Genomic DNA, 15,038 nt, shown 5'->3' on the forward strand with positions numbered 1-15,038 from the left:
TCCATCGAATTTTCCTTCCAAACCGAAGTTTAAAATAACAATACTGATCTGTAAGGAGAGAAGAAATCATTAGCATCCTTTCTATTTATAAAGTAAAAGATTAGGGTATTTTTCAATTAATATGTTCCACATGGACAACTCCATTATTCCTGCCTAGTGAAAGGTGATTGTCCAGCACACTGGTTCCTCCAGGTATACAGTTTAACAAGTAGGGCAGAAGCCTTAGGTAGACAATGTGGAAAGCCCTAGATCACTGGTAAGAGGGCATTGCTTTAAAAAAACATTTTTTGCTGTTTTCTGGGTTTTGTTATTGTTGGGCGCGGACCTGATGGATAAGGCAAACGCTGCCAAAGGCGAAGAATGAATCCCTTTTCCTGACCACCACCTGCCTGACAGTGTGCCGGGGCACTTCTAGACCTGGGACCTTGTTTCAGACTCACAAAGACCCCGTAAAAGAGGCGAGGGCTGGGAGCAGCTGCATGGGGCAGAGAAAGAAGTGGGGACGCCCCCTAGATTTCTAGCTCAGCCGACCGGGTAGATGTGATGCCTTTAACAGAGACGCAGAACACAGCAGGAGCTGCAGATTTGGGCAAAAGTTAGGAAGAGTTAGTGAGTTCCATTTTCCACAGGATAATTGGTGGGTCACTAGGTCCTGACGGGTCACGTGGTGCACGGTGGGTCATAACCTTTAAGCCAGTGAAAGAAACAAGCCATCCTTTCTATCCCTCTGAAAATCTTAATTCCCACCATATGTTTTACTGCCCATGGCACATTACAGATCACTGGTCTATTTTTTAAATGCCAGAAAACTGTATTTCTATTGTTCTTGTCTTTATACATTTACTACTTATGTTAGCAATAGAAAAAAATTTTTTTAAGTGCAAGTAACATAGAAGTGTGTTTCATTTACCATAATTGCTGTGTTCCCCTAAAGTGCGTATACATCCATTCATTTTCAACTCTCTTTAGCAAAATGTTTCTTTAAAGAAATACAAATATCCGGTAAAACATAAGAAAATGCTCAACATCACTCAGAGTTAAAGAATGCACATTAAAACAGCATTATTCACCTTCTCATGTTGGCAGGGGCGTGCAGGAAACCCATAGGCACTCTCCAAACAATAATAGTGAGAATACAAATCTTGGCAACCTCTTTGGGGCCAACGTCCATGCACTTAATCATTCTATACCACCCTGCTGTGCAAGTTTTGTGATTTTTCTCCTACAAATATATGCACACCAGTACAGCAAACATTGTCTAAGAATGTTCATTACAATATTGAAATAGAAAACAGCTAGAAAGAGCTTAAATACCCATGAATGAGTGACTAGTTAAATAAATTAAGGTCCATCAGGCAATGGAATAACATGCAGCTGTTAAAAATAATAAGAGAGATCTATTCGTATTGGACTCTATGTTTAGTGTGATCCTATTGGCATCCAAACAAAACAAAAATAAACCAAAAAAAATCTTTCTTTCTCTGCTTGTATGTTGTAGAAAATTTGGGGATGAATTCGAAAGAAGCCATTACTGATGGTAATGCCCGGGAGGCAAGATTATGGTTGGACAAGGACAAAGGAAGACTTTTCTTTTCATTTCTAGCCTTACTCTATTGTTTGACTTTTAAAAAATTCATATGTATCTAAAACAATAGAAAAAGAGATGCTGAAACTTTTCAAAACCTATAGGGAATTCCCTGGCGGTCCAGTGGTTAGGACTCCATGCTTCCACTGCAGGGGGCGTGGGTTCGATCCCTGGTCAGGGAACTAAGATCCCGCAAGCTGCGTGGCGTGGCCAAAAAAAAAAAAACAAAACGAAAACAAACCCTATGCCTCTCTTTTGGTACATTTAAAAATGTCGTGTCCTCCTTTAGTGCTATTTGAAATTTAAAAATAAATTGGACATAGTAACTGCAAACAAATCATGGCAATGCAACAAAATGTCTTGTTTTCAAAACTCACACATGCCCCTGCCTATGGATTCTAACACTGTCTTATCCTACAATCTCCCTTAATTCTCTCCAGAATGCTCAATGTCCTTATTCCTCTTCTTTTGTTTATTTTATTTTTTATTGAGATGTAATTGACATGTAACATTGCATAAGTTTAAGGTGTGCAACGTGTTGATTTGATACACTTATATATTACAATGTGATTACCACCATAATTGCCATTTCTTTCTGTGGTGAGAACACTTAAGATCTAGTCTCGAAGGAGTGCTTCCCAGAACTTCTGCTGCCAGTGTCCTTGTCCACACGGTGAGCCACAGCCACACCCACCCCGCCTCTGCAGGAGACCCTCCAACACTAGCAGGGCAAGTCTGCTGGTGCTGTATCCCCTCAAGGTATTTGTGTGAGAAACTCTTTATTTCTCCTGTATTTTTGAAGGACAGTTTCTCTGGACATAGAATTAAAGATAATTAAAATGGCCCCATGTTTCAAGACATAAGTCAAGGATTTTCAGGAGTACGGTAATCTTTAATGGCTAAACTTCAGGAAATTTTCTTCGCAACCTGGGAGAACATATAGACCAGAGGGCAGACAGCAGAAGCAAGAAGAACTACAATCCTGCAGCCTGTGAAAAAAACCACATTCACAGAAAGACAGACAAGATGAAAAGGCAGAGGGCTATGTACCAGATGAAGGAACAAGAAAAAACCCCAGAAAAACAACTAAATGAAGTGGAGATAGGCAACCTTCCAGAAAAAGAATTCAGAATAATTATAGGGAAGATGACCCAGGACCTCGGAAAAAGAATGGAGGCAAAGATCAAGAAGATGCAAGAAATGTTTAACAAAGACCTAGAAGAATTAAAGAACAAACAAACAGAGATGAACAATACAATAACTGAAATGAAAAATACACTAGAAGGAATCAACAGCAGAATAACTGAGACGGAAGAATGGATAAGCGACCTGGAAGACAGAATGGTGGAATTCACTGCTGTGGAACAGACTAAAGAAAAAAGAATGAACAGAAATGAAGACAGCCTAAGAGACCTCTGGGACAACGTTAAACACAACAACATTCGCATTATAGGGGTCCCAGAAGGAGAAGAGAGAGAGAAAGGACCTGAGAAAATACTTGAAGAGATTATAGTCAAAAACTTCCCTAACATGGGAAAGGAAATAGCCACCCAAGTCCAGGAAGTGCAGAGAGTCCCAGGCAGGATAAACCCAAGGAGAAACACGCCGAGACACATAGTAATCAAATTGACAAAAATTAAAGACAAAGAAAAATTATTGAAAGCAACAAGGGAAAAACGACAAATAACATACAAGGGAACTCCCATAAGGTTAAGAGCTGATTTCTCAGCAGAAACTCTACAAGCCAGAAGGGAGTGGCATGACATATTTAAAGTGATGAAAGGGAAGAACCTACAACCAAGACTACGCTACCTGGCAAGGATCTCTTTCAGATTCGATGGAGAAATCAAAAGCTTTACAGACAAGCAAAAACTAAGAGAATTCAGCACCACCAAACCAGCACTACAACAAATGCTAAAGGGACTTCTCTAAGTGGGAAACACAAGAGAAGAAAAGGACCGACAAAAACAAACCCAAAACAATTAAGAAAATGGTAATAGGAACATACATATCAATAATTACCTTAAACGTGAATGGATTAAATGCTCCAACCAAAAGACACAGGCTCGCTGAATGGATACAAAAACAAGACCCATCTATATGCTGTCTACAAGAGACCCACTTCAGACCTAGGGACACATACAGACCGAAAGTGAGGGGATGGAAAAAGATATTCCATGCAAATGGAAACCAAAAGAAAGCTGGAGTAGCAATACTCATATCAGATAAAATAGACTTTAAAATAAAGAATGTTGTAAGAGACAAGGAAGGACACTACATAATGATCAAGGGATCAATCCAAGAAGAAGATATAACAATTATAAATATCTATGCACCCAACATAGGAGCACCTCAATACATAAGGCAACTGCTAACAGCTATAAAAGAGGAAATCGACAGTAACACAATAATAGTGGGGGACTTTAACACCTCACTTACACCAATGGACAGATCATCCAGACAGAAAATAAATAAGGAAACACAAGCTTTAAATGACACAATAGACCAGATAGATTTAATTGATATTTATAGGACATTCCATCCAAAAACAGCAGATTACACTTTCTTCTCAAGTGCGCACAGAACATTCTCCAGGATAGATCCCATCTTGGGTCACAAATCAAGCCTCAGTAAATTTAAGAAAATTGAAATCATACCAAGCATCTCTTCTGACCACAACGCTATGAAATTAGAAATCAATTACAGGGAAAAAAACGTAAAAAACACAAACACATGGAGGCTAAACAATACATTACTAAATAACCAAGAGATCACTGAAGAAATCAAAGAGGAAATCCAAAAATACCCAGGGACAAATGACAACGAAAACACGACGATCCAAAACCTATGGGATGCAGCAAAAGCAGTTCTAAGAGGGAAGTTTATAGCAATACAATCCTACCTCAAGAAACAAGAAACATCTCAAATCAACAATCTACCCTTACACCTAAAGGGACTAGAGAAAGAAGAACAAACAAAACCCAAAGTTAGCAGAAGGAAAGAAATCATAAAGATCAGAGCAGAAGTAAATGAAATAGAAACAAAGAAAACAATAGCAAAGATCAATAAAACTAAAAGCTGGTTCTTTGAGAAGATAAACAAAATTGATAAACCATTAGCCAGACTCATCAAGAAAAAGAGGGAGGGGACTCAAATCAATAAAATTAGAAATGAAAAAGAAGAAGTTACAACAGACACCGCAGAAATACAAAGCATCCTAAGAGACTACTACAAGCAACTCTATGACAATAAAATGGACAACCTGGAAGAAATGGACAAATTCTTAGAAAGGTATAACCTGCCAAGACTGAACCAGGAAGAAATAGAAAATATAAACAGACCAATCACAAGCAATGAAATTAAAACTGTGGTTAAAAATCTTCCAACAAACAAAAGTCCAGGACCAGATGACTTCACAGGTGAATTCTATCAAACATTTAGAGAAGAGCTAACCCCCATCTTTCTCAAACTCTTCAAAAAATTGCAGAGGAAGGAACACTCCCAAACTCATTCTATGAGGCCACCATCACCCTGATACCAAAACCAGACAAAGACACTACAAAAAAAGAAAATTACAGACCAATATCACTGATGAATATAGATGCAGAAATCCTCAACAAAATACTACCAAGCATAATCCAGCAACACATTAAAAGGATCATACACCATGATCAAGTGGGATTTATCCCAGGGATGAAAGGATTCTTCAGTATACGCAAATCAATCAACGTGATACACCATATTAACAAACTGAAGCAGAAAAACCATATGATCATCTCAATAGATGCAGAAAAAGCTTTTGACAAAATTCAACACCCATTTATGATAAAAACTCTCCAGAAAGTGGGCATAGAGGGAACCTACCTCAAATTAATAAAGGCCATATACGACAAATCCACAGCCAACATCGTTCTCAATGGTGAAAAACTGAAAGCATTTCATCTAAGATCAAAAACAAGACAAGGATGTCCACTCTCACCACTATTATTCAACATAGTTTTGGAAGTCCTAGCCACGGCAATCAGAGAAGAAAAAGAAATAAAAGGAATACAAATTGGAAAAGAAGAAGTAAAACTGTCACTGTTTGCAGATGACATGATACTATACATAGAGAATCCTAAAGATGCCACCAGAAAACTACTAGAGCTAATCAATGAATTTGGTAAAGTTGCAGGATACAAAATTAATGCACAGAAATCTCTTGCATTCCTATACACTAATGATGAAGAATCTGAAAGAGAAATTAAGGAAACACTCCCATTTACCATTGCAACGAAAAGAATAAAATACCTAGGAATAAACCTACCTAGGGAGACAAAGGACCTGTATGCAGAAAACTATAAGACACTGATGAAAGAAATTAAAGATGATACAAACAGATGGAGAGACATACCATGTTCTTGGATTGGAAGAACCAATATTGTGAAAATGACTATAGTACCCAAAGCAGTCTACAGATTCAATGCAATCCCTATCAAATTACCAATGGCATTATTTACAGAACTAGAAAAAAAGTCTTAAAATTTGTATGGAGACACAAAAGACCTCGAGTAGCCAAAGCAGTCTTGAGGGAAAAAAACGGAGCCGGGGGAATCAGACTCCCTGACTTCAGACTATACTACAAAGCTACAGTAATCAAGACGGTATGGTACTGGCACAAAAACAGAAACATAGATCAATGGAACAGGATAGAAAGCTCAGAGATAAACCCACACACCTATGGTCAACTAATCTATGACAAAGGAGGCAAGGATATACAATGGAGAAAAGACAGTCTCTTCAATAAGTGGTGCTGGGAAAACTGGACAGCTACATGTAAAAGAATGAAATTAGACCACTCCCTAACACCATACACAAAAATAAACTCAAAATGGATTAGAGACCTAAAAGTAAGACCGGACACTATAAAACTCTTAGAGGAAAACATAGGAAGAACACTCTTTGACATAAATCACAGCAAGATCTTTTTTGTTCCACCTCCTAGAGTAATGAAAATAAAAAGAAAAATAAACAAATGGGACCTAATGAAACTTAAAAGCTTTTGCAAAGCAAAGGAAACCACAAACAAGACGAAAAGACAACCCTCAGAATGGGGGAAATATTTGCAAACGAATCAACAGACAAAGGATTAATCTCCAAAATATATAAACAGCTCATGCAGCTCAATATTAAAGAAACAAACAACCCAATCCAAAAATGGGCAGAAGACCTAAATAGACATTTCTCCAAAGAAGACATACAGATGGCCAAGAAGCACATGAAAAGCTGCTCAACATCAATAATTATTAGAGAAATGCAAATCAAAAGTACAATGAGGTATCACCTCACACCAGTTAGAATGGGCATCATCAGAAAATCTACAAACAACAAATGCTGGAGAGGGTGTGGAGAAAAGGGAACCCTCTTGCACTGCTGGTGGGAATGTAAATTGATACAGCCACTATGGAGAACAGTATGGAGGTTCCTTAAAACACTAAAAATAGAATTACCATATGACCCAGCAATCCCACTACTGGGCATATACCCAGAGGAAACCATAATTCAGAAAGACACATGCACCCCAATGTTCATTGCAGCACTATTTACAATAGCCAGGTCATGGAAGCAACCTAAATGCCCATCAACAGATGAATGTATAAAGAAGATGTGGCACATATATACAATGGAATATTACTCAGCCATAAAAAGGAACGAAATTGGGTCATTTGTAGAGAGGTGGATAAATCTAGAGACTGTCATACAGAGTGAAGTAAGTCAGAAAGAGAAAAACAAATATCATATATTAACGCATATATGTGGAACCTAGAAAAATGGTACAGATGAACCGGTTTGCAGGGCAGGAATTGAGACACAGATGTAGAGAACAAACGTATGGACACCAAAGGGGGAAAGCGGCGGGGGGTGGGGTGTGTGGTGGTGGTGGTGGTGGGATGAATTGGGAGATTGAGATTGACATATATATACTGATATGTATAAAATGGGTAACTAATAAGAACCTGCTGAATAAAAAAATTAAAGAAAAAAAAAGATCTAGTCTCTTAGCAACTTTGAAATATATATATAATACAGTGTTGTTGACTATTATCACTATGCAGTGCATTAGATCTCCTGAACTTATTCATCTAGTTGCAACTTTTAAAAATACTTGTTAAACAGCTTTATTGAGGTATAACTGACACAAAACAAGCTGTACCTGTTACAAGTGCATCATTTGATCATTATTGCCATCTGTATATACCCATGGAATCATCACCACAATCAAGATAATGAACATATCCATCACCCCCTAAAGTTTCTGGTGCCCCTTTGTAGTCCCTCCTCCCTCCACCCTGTCCCTTGAAAACCTCTGACCTGCTTTATGTCACTATAGACGAGTCTGCATTTTCCAGAATTTTTATGTAAATGGAATCATTTATTATGTAGTCATTTTGCCTGGCTTCATTCAGGATAATTATTTTGAGACTATCCATGTTGTTATATGTAACAAAAGTTCATTCTTTTTTATGGCTGAATAGTGTTACATTGTGTGAGTATTCCAGAATTTGTTTATCCACTCAGCTGTGCAAGGACATTTGAGTTGCTTTCAGTTTTGGGCTATTATAAATAAAGTTGCTATAAATACCAACGTACAAGTCTTTGAAATGGACATATGGTTTCATATCTCTTGGATAAATACCTAGGAGTAGAATGGTTGGATCATATAGTAGATGTATATTAAGCTTTTTAAGAAATTGCCAAAATTTCTCATCACAAGAAAAAAAATTCTGTAACTATGTAAGATGACAGATGTTAACTAGACTAATTGTGGTGATCATTTTGCAATATATACAAATATTTAATCATTATGTTGTACACCTGAAACTTATATAATGTGGTTTGTCAATTTTACCTCAATAATAATAATGATAATAAAAAGAAATTACCAGATTGCTTTCCAAAGTGCTTGTATCATTTTACATCCCCACCAGCAGTGTACAGGAGTTCCAGTTCTTCCACATCCTCGCCAACATTTGGTACAATCAGTCTTTTTTTTTTTTTTAATTTATGTATTTATTTATTTATTTGGTTGGGCCGGGTCTTAGTTGCGGCAGGTGGGCTCCTTAGTTGTGACATGTGAACTCAGTTGCAGCATGCATGCGGGATCTAGTTCCCTGACCAGGGATTGAACCCAGGCCCCCTGAATTGGGAGCGCAGAGTCTTACCCACTGCGCCACCAGGGAAGTCCCACAATCAGTCTTTTTAATTTTAGTCATTCTAATAGGTGTGAAGTGATATCTCATTGTGGTTTTAATCTGCATTTCTTTGATGACTAATGACGTTGAGCATCTTTTCCATGTGCTTATTTGCCATCCGTATATCTTCTTTGGTAAAGTGTCGATTCAAATCTTCTGCTTTTTTTTTTTCTTAATTGGGTTACTTGTCTTTTTATTATTGAGCTGTAAGAGTTCTATACATTCTGTATACAAGTCTTTTATCAGATACAAGATTTGCGATTATTTTCTTCCAGTCAATGCCTTACTTTTACATTTCTTAAACTGAGTCCCATGAAGAGCAGAAGTTTTAGATTTTGATGAAGTCAAATTTATAAATTTATTCTTTCATGGATGTGCTTTTGGTGTTATATCCAAGAAATGTTTGCCTCATCTAAGGTCAAAATAGATTTTCTCCAAGATTTTCTTTTATAAGTTATATAGTTTTAAGACTATAGTTTAGACTAGGTCTGTGACACATTTAGAGTGAATGTATTTGATGCGAGATATGGATAAAAATTATTTTTTTGTATATGGATATTAAAATATTCCAGTACCATTTGTTGAAAATACAGTCCTTTCTTCACTGAGTTGCATTTGCACTTTGTCAAAAATCAGTTGTGCATATATATTCATACATCCCATATGGATTTTATAATCAGCTTATTGATTTTTACCAAAAAAATCTGGGATTTGGATTGGGATTGTGATGAACCTATGGATCAATTTGGGGGAGAATTGATATCTAAAGTGTTAAATCTTTGAATCCATGAGCACAGTGTATCTCTCCATCTACTTAGGTCTTATTTGATTTCTGTCAACAATTTTTATATTTTCCATTGTACAGGTCTTTCACATCTTTTGCCAGATTTATCCTATTATAAAAGATATTATTTATTTCAATTTCCCTTTGTTGCTGGTATATAGAAATACAATTGATTTTTTTTTGACATTGATCTTGTATCTTACAACCTTGCTAAACTTACTTATTAGTTGTAATAATTTTTTTGTAGCTTCCATAGGATTTTGTACACTCAAGATCATGTCTCAAAGAATAAAACTGGTTTTACTTCTCCTCAATCTGGAAAGATGTTATTTCTTTCTCTTGCCTAGTTTCACTGGTTAGAAACTCTAGTGATATATTGAATATAAATGGGGAGGACAGACATCCTTACCTTGCTCCCAATCTTAGTGCAAAAGCATTCAGCTTTTCACCACTGAGTATGATATCAGCTGTAGGTTTTAGTAGATGCCCTTTATCAGGTGGAGGAAGTTTCGTTCTATTCCTGGTTTAGTGAGAATTTTTATCAGAGATGAACGTTGGTTTTTTTCAAATACTTTTTCTATGTCTCTTGTGATGCTCATATTTTTTTCCTTTTTAGTTTAATATCCTGAATTACATTGATTGATTTATAAATGTTAGCCCAACCTTTCATTCCCAGGAAAAACCCCACTTGGTGAATTATCCTTTGTATAGTTTATTTGATTTGTTAATATTTTATTAAGAAATTTTGTATCTATGCTCATAAGGGATTGTGGTCTGTAGCTTTTATTTCTTGTTATTCCTTTGTATAGTTTTGGTTTCAGATTAACACTGTCTTCATAGAATGAATTGGGAGGTATCCCAACTTCAATTTCTAAAAGAGTTTGTGTAGAATTAATATTTCTTTCCTAGATGCTGGGTAGACTTCATGAATAATGTTATCTGGGATTGGAGTTTTCTTTGTGAAAAGCTTTTCAATAAGTTCAATTTCTTTATAGATAGTTACTCAAGTTATGTATTTCTTCTTGAGTTTTAGTAGGTAGTTTCTTTCAAAGACTTTCTCCGTTTCATCTAGTCATTGAATTTATAGATGTAAAGTGGTTCATAACATTCCATTTCTGTCTTTTTAATATCTGTAGACTTTATAGTGATGTCATCTGCCTCATTCCATATTAGTAATTTGTGTCTTCTCTCTCTTTTTCTGATCAATCTGGCTAGAGGCTTATAGGTATTATTAGTCTTCTCAGAAAGAAGAATCAATTTCATTGATTTTCTCTGTTGTTTTTATATTTTTAAATTTTACTTATTTTTACTTTGATCTTTATTTCCTTTCTTTAACTTACTTTGAGTTTCATTTGTTCTTTTTCTAGATTTTTACAGCAGACTTTGAAGTCATTGATTTGAGAACTTAGAACTGGCTTCTTTTATAACATAGGTATTTAGTTATTTATTTAAATTAATTAACTTATTTATTTTTGGCTACGTTGGGTCTTTGGTGCTGCATGCAGGCTTTCTCTAGTTGCAGCGAGCGGGGGCTACTCTTCATTTGCGGTGCGTGGGCTTCTCATTGTGGTGGCTTCTCTTGTTGAGGAGCACAGGCTCTAGGCGCACAGGCTTCAGTAGTTGTGGCACGCGGGCTCAGTAGTTTTGGTTCGCAGGCTCAGTAGTTGTGGCTCGCAGGCTCTAGAGCGCAGGTTCAGTAGTTGTGGCGCATGGGCTTCGTTGCTCTGCAGCCTGTGGGATCTTCCTGGACCAGGGCTTGAACCCGTGTCCCCTGCATTGGCAGACGGATTCTTAACCACTGTGCCACCAGGGAAGTCCCTACCACATACTTTTTTTTTTTATTGGAGTATAGTTGCTTTACAATGGTGTGTTAGTTTCTGCTTTATAACAAAGTGAATCAGTTATACATATACATATATCCCCATATCTCTTCCCTCTTGTGAGTGCTTTAAGTTTTTCTCTGAGCACTGCTTTAGCTACCTATAATAAAATTTTATGTGTTGTGTTTTCATTTTCATTCAGTTCAAAATACTTCTAAAATTCTTTTGAGCTCTACTTTGACCCATATGTCATTTAGAAGTGTGTTAGTTTCCAAATATTTGAAGATTTCCCAGATGTCCTTCTGTTATTTTTTTATTTTTTATCTTTTATAAATTTATTTATTTATTTATTTTTGGCTGTGTTGGGTCTTCGTTTCTGTGCTAGGGCGTTTTCTAGTTGCGGCAAGTGGGGTCCACTCTTCATCGCGGTGCGTGGGCCTTTCACTGTCGTGGCCTCTCTTTTTGCGGGGCACAGGCTCCAGACACGCAGGCTCAGTAGTTGTGGCTCACGGGCCTAGTTGCTCCGCGGCATGTGGGATCTTCCCAGACCAGGGCTCGAACCCATGTCCCCTGCATTGGCAGGCAGATTCTCAACCACTGCGCCACCAGGGAAGCCCTGTTATTGATTTCTAATTTAATTCCATTGTGATCAGAGAACATGTTTTATTTGAATTTTTTACAATTCATTGAGACATCTTCTGGCCCAGAAAATGTTTTATCTTGGACAATCTGTGTAATTAAAAACAATATGTATTCTGCTGTTAGTGGTAGAATGTTGTGTAAATATTAATTAGGTCAAACTAGCCGATAATGTTGTTCAGTTCTTCTATATTCTTTTTTTTTAAATTAATTAATTAATTTATTTTTGGCTGTGTTGCGTCTTCGTTTCTGTGCGAGGGCTTTCTCTAGTTGCGGCAAGCGGGGGCCACTCTTCATCGCGGTGCGCGGGCCTCTCACTATCGCGGCCTCTCTTGTTGCGGAGCACGGGCTCCAGACGCGCAGGCTCAGTAGCTGTGGCGCACGGGCTTAGTTGCTCCGCGGCATGTGGGATCTTCCCAGACCAGGGCTCGAACCTGTGTACCCTGCATTGGCAGGCAGATTCTCAACCACTGCGCCACCAGGGAAGCCCCTTCTATATTCTTAATGACTTTCTGTCTACTTGCCCTATCAATTATTGAGAGAGGGGTGTTGAAGTCTCCAACTATAATTGTGGATTTGTCTGTTTCTTTTTGCAATTCTATAAGTTTATGCTTCATGTAATTTGAAGCTCTGATATGAGGCACAAAAATATTTAGGCTTCTTATCTTATCCAGAAGAATCAGCTGTTTTATCATTATGCAGTGATATTCTTTACCCCTGGTAATAGTTTTTACTCTGAGAATCTACTTTGTCTGATATTAATATAACCACTTCAGCTTTCTTTTGATTAGTGTTAGCACAGTATCTTTATCCATCCATTTGGTTTTATCCTATGTGTCTTTGTATTTAAAGTTTCTTGAAAGTGACATATATTTGAAACTTTGTTATTCAATATGACAATCTTGAGGTGTATCAACCATTTATATTTAATGTGATTATTGATATGTTTGGGTTTAAGTCTACCTTTGTACTATTTATCTTCTATTTGTCCCATTTCTTTTTTGTTCCTTTTTCTGCCTTCCTTTGGATTGAGTATTTTTAATTATTACTTCTTATCTCCTTTGTTGACATTAGTTATAACTCTTTGTAGTTGTATTTTAATGGTTGCTTTCTTGGGCTTATAATACAGGAAGTCGTCTCTTTGCATGGTACTGCTGGACTATAAAAATGACCACACAAGCTGAGCTATACAAAGAGATCTTAATAACGAGAAAGTAACAATAGTTCTGTGAGCTTGAACATTTTTATCAAAATATTAAAACTCTTTTACTGTTGTTTATAAATGTAGAGAGAAAAGAAAATGTAGTAAAGTGAATATGTATCTAGTACACTGTAATTTAAAATACTAAAAACGTTGAGAATTAAAGTGTTTTGTTTCTTTGTTAAAAAAAAAACTTATCAAGAAGACTTGCTCTTCCAGGAATATGGTATAGACATACTTTTTCCAATTCCTCCCTCCAAGTACAACAGAAGAAGACTCTGAAAGTTGGACTGAAACAGACAAACCATACTGGCTAGGGACCTTGGGCCCCAAGGAATAACATGGTGTTGAGTTCCCCGGGTTTTCTTTTTTGCCTCATTTTTCCCAGACATGGAGATGAAGAAGTTGGCAACCCAGAAATGCCAAGAGGAACAGACCCAAAAAAGTCCCAGTAAAAACCTGCACTCTTTAGCCAAAAGGCCAGGAAAGGGGCAGCCTAGCAAGAAAGAAAACATTTTTCAGGAACTGCTCTAATCCAGCCAAACACCACAGAAAAATCTGTGATCCCACCCCCAGCTCCAGCAGCAAATGCTCAGTTGCTGGCTTAGAATTCCACACTAAGCAGGCGGCAACAAAGTGCTGCAACACTCCCACCAGGGTGGTGTCAGAGAAAGCCGAATCAGGAGCCAGGACTTCCACTCTGCTGACCCATAATAAGCGTCCCTTCTTCCTCCCTCCCCCCAGTAAGGTATCAGTGGAGACCACATGGACAGCTTGGACTTGCCATTCCTGGCTCCTTCCCCTCCCCACTGGAGCGGTAGCAGAGGTAATACTAGTTTCATAAAATGAATTGGGAAGTGTTCCCTCCCCTTCTATTTTCTGGATGGGATTGTGCAAAACTGGAGTTAAATCTTTAAACATTTGGTAGAATTCTCCAGTAAAACTATCTGGGTCTGAAGATTTCTTTGGGGGGAATTTTTAAATTATAAATTTATTTTTTATATAGAAAATCCTGAAGAATTCATACACACACACACACAAAACCTCTTAGAGCTTATAAACCAGTATAGCAAGGTAGCAGGATACAATATCAATATACAAAAATCACTTGTATTTCTATACACTAGTGAAGAACACTCCAGAAATGATATTAAGAAAATAATCCTATTTACAATAGCACTAAAAAGAATAAAACACTTATGAATAAATTTAACATGAAAGAAGTGCAAGACTGGAAACTACAAAATATTATTGAAAGAAATGAAAGACCCAAATAAATGAAAAGAACTCCATGTTCATGAATTGGAAGACTTAATATTGTTAAGATGGCAGTAGTCTCTAAACTTGAAGCTTTATTCTATGAAATTTTGCATATAAGTAAATTATGTTAAATTTGAACAATTCCCTCAAATATTCCCTCTGATGGTCATAGCCTGAGCTGGAAAAGTAACTTAATTTTATCTAAATGACCGCATAGTAAAGGAGCTGTTACAGTGGAGGATTACTGGACTGAATGTCAATATTATGACAGAGTATGAGTGTGTTTCATGTTTGGTAATTGCAATCATTGTTGCTTTTGTTGTGGTCATCCATTTACAATGCTTGGTGTCAGTCTATTTATCTCTTGTAAAAATAAAATACAGTGTGTGTGTGTGAAAAAAAAAAAATGACCGCATAGTGAATACTTCAATTACCAAAAAATTATTAGCACTCATTGACTAAAAACCCTTGCTTTTTGGGGGGTGAAATTTGGAGGGATTCCAAATAACAAAATTCC

General features: G+C 37.0%; 1 long non-coding RNA gene across 2 annotated transcripts in view; it reads left to right on the top strand.

Annotated features, from left to right (window-relative positions):
- LOC309621058 overlaps positions 1–15,038 on the top strand; it is a 40,269-nt gene that overhangs the window by 17,961 nt on the left and 7,270 nt on the right. Inside the window, exon 2 of one of the 2 annotated variants that reach the window (XR_014239749.1) lies at positions 14,006–14,087. This is a non-coding gene — a long non-coding RNA (uncharacterized lncRNA). Of the gene's footprint in view, positions 1–7,488; positions 14,088–15,038 lie in introns of those variants that run through there. The other variant, XR_014239750.1, reaches the window with a different exon arrangement.

This window comes from Balaenoptera borealis (genome assembly GCF_965194805.1).
Source record: "Balaenoptera borealis genome assembly, chromosome: X".
NCBI lineage: Eukaryota > Metazoa > Chordata > Mammalia > Artiodactyla > Balaenopteridae > Balaenoptera > Balaenoptera borealis.